Source organism: Anneissia japonica, unplaced genomic scaffold (genome assembly GCF_011630105.1).
Source record: "Anneissia japonica isolate Jap-2015-1 unplaced genomic scaffold, ASM1163010v1 scaffold2722_len12104_cov187, whole genome shotgun sequence".
Classification (NCBI taxonomy): Eukaryota; Metazoa; Echinodermata; class Crinoidea; order Comatulida; family Comatulidae; genus Anneissia; species Anneissia japonica.
The window spans coordinates 7,339-10,189 of record NW_022737420.1 but is presented as its reverse complement, the minus strand read 5'-3'; the positions used below and the strand labels follow the sequence as shown (position 1 = coordinate 10,189).

The 2,851-nt window shown below is 37.2% G+C and overlaps 1 protein-coding gene across 1 annotated transcript in view; it reads left to right on the top strand.

Annotated features, from left to right (window-relative positions):
- The window catches only part of LOC117117339 (syntaxin-16-like), a gene marked incomplete at its 3' end in the record, with an annotated part of 9,016 nt that overhangs the window by 638 nt on the left and 5,527 nt on the right, over nt 1–2,851 (top strand). The gene's annotated exons all lie outside the window — the stretch shown is intronic.

Genomic DNA, 2,851 nt, shown 5'->3' with positions numbered 1-2,851 from the left:
TGATTAAAAATAGGCCTGATTTTAGCATATTTTCACTGTATATCGGCACAAATCCACGCAAAGATACTTATGTTTGATGCGTACGTACGGCATTGCTATTGGCCATAAGATGACCAAAAAGAATGGAATTTTGTGAAAACAATGTCAGGAACCCAAACTATGTGAAAAAACATAATGTCTAGCTTCCGAAATGCTCAAAATGGCTCTAATTTAGTCAAAAAGTGATTTTGAGCATTTTAAAAATTTGACGTACGCGTACGCGTGTGTAATGAAGCGCACGCGTAAAATTAAGGGACAGTACATTCAACATTAACCCGAAGTTAATGCTCACTTAATACGATTTCGAAATGGCAGTTGGTTAGGCTGATATGATCGATAATGTAAAAACGCAAAATTGCGCATAGATGACGTCACGCATAACTGCGCACTTTGAAAACCTTATTGTGACTATTCCAGACCAAGCTAAATGTTTGTTGATGCGTGCATGTATGAATCTTGTGCCAATTTTTATATATCGTGCTAACAAGAAATGGGGAGAAGCTGGAATAAAAAAAACTAGATTTGAACTCGTCACAGAGGACGAGTTAGGTGATCCGACGCACTTTGACCCACGAGGAAGTGTGCGCGGTGTGGATTGAACAATATTTAAATGCTGATAATGGCAAAATACGCTAATTTAGTTTGTTAAAAAAGAATTTGGAGCATTTTAAAAGGTTTACTCATGCGTACGCGTACCTCATGACGATGCGCACCTCATGACGCACGTGCGCATCTTAATGTCACTGTTGCCTCCTGATATGAGATATATATGTATCAACTTTCATTGACAAACGCCTGTTGGTGAAGGAGTAATGATCATTCATAATATTTATCATATATAAAAATTCATTTTTTTTTACTTCAGATGGCAATATGGTGACGTCACAATGTCCGATCAGCTATTATGATATATAAAATCATATCTACAGCTCATGTGCTTTCAGAATATGTAATAAAAGTTAGGGGTCACCTTTCATCCTAAGGAGCTATAACTGATTTTAAAAAAGACATGATATAAAGCATATATTAATTTTGACGCACACGAACGCTCGCGTTATTACGCGCGCACAAAAATATAATGTACATAACATTCAACCATGACCTGAAGTTTATACCCACTAAATATGGTTCAGAAATCACAACTGATTAAGGCGATTATGGGGTCATCAAAGGCTGGACGAAAGAAAGATGAGGGGGTAAGAAAAACCCTATATTTTGACAATGATGACGTCATCAAAATGTAAAAATGCCACATACAGTAGAACCTTGTTTTTACGTACCCCAGTTATACGAACCCTCTGTTTTACGTACGCCTCGTATGGACGATGACGTCATCAAAAATCCCGAAAATATTCAAAACAAACGGCCCTTTTGAGAGCAACCATAAGTAAAAAGAATATAACAATAAACTATAACAATAAACAAACCATAATGCAACGTATTTTCATTAAACAGCAGCGTTGATTGAGTCTAATACCGGGTTGTTATAATCTAAAACCACGTGAACTGAGTGAGATGAACAACTACCGATGGTGCTCAAAATTATTGCTTTCCTCCTTAGCTTCGTGTGGCAAACCATGGAAGAAATTTTCATCTGCGGAAAAAATGCGTGCGGTGGGCTAATGTTTTCTGGATGGTACCTGTCTCTTATACACATCTAGATGTGTATAAGAGACATGCTGTTTCACGTACACGAACGCTAATTGGTTGGCTCGCCCAGTGCAGCGCACATGGGTTTAGTTTGTCTCAACAGGCCCAGACAACACCACATCTCTGTTGTTTAGAATAGGCATGAAGGGGAATTTCCAAGTTATACCTTTGTCGTATAGGCAATCTTACAATTTTTTCATGTTCTTTATTTTAGTTAAATAAAAGATATAAAGTGATGAATTAATACACTAGACACATGGTTTTATTTGAACACTTTATTATGACATCGTAAAGTGATGAATAAAAACACTAAACACATGGTTTTATTCGTAGGCCTATGCCTAGAGGCTAGGTCTAGCCTAGGTATCATCGTTCGTTCGTACATACGTTTATTGAGCGTTACGTACGTATTACTAGGTCAAAGGTTACCACAAATTTAACCCAACCTCTTTTTTACGAATCCCCCGATTTACGTACACCCTCTGGTCCCGTACCGTACGTAAAATCGAGGTTCTACTGTATATGAAAGAAAATTGCCTCAGCTACAACATACTAAAAGTTGGAAGACAATTGATCAAGAATAAGCGAGATACACTCAAATGCGCATTTGCTAAAATGAGGTCATCGATAATATTCAGTTTGTTGAATTCAGATGGCAAGATGATGACATCATAATGTTCGATCAGCCATTATGACCTATAAAATCATATTTACAACTCATGTGCTTTCAGAATATGTAATAAAAATTGGGGGTCACCTTTCATCCTAAAGAGCTGTAACTGTTTAAAATTAGGCCTGATTTTAGCAAAATTTCACTGTATATCGGCACAAATGCGCACAAAGGTCACTATGTTTGATGCGTGTGTACGGCATTGTTATTGGCCATAGAGTGATTGGAAACTTGTCAAAACAATGTCAGGAACCCAAAATGTGCCAAAAAAATTAATTTCTAGCTTCCATACGTGCTGCGCGCGTAAAAATGCGCACGCGTAGTAGTAAATTTCAAAAAATTCTGAAATGCTCAAAATGGCATGAAACGTGCTCTAATTTAATCTAAATATGATTTCGAGCATTTTAAAAGTTTGACGCACGCGTACGCGCACGTTATGACGCGCACGCGTAAAATTAGGGTAAATTACATTTAACATTGACTTGAAGTTAA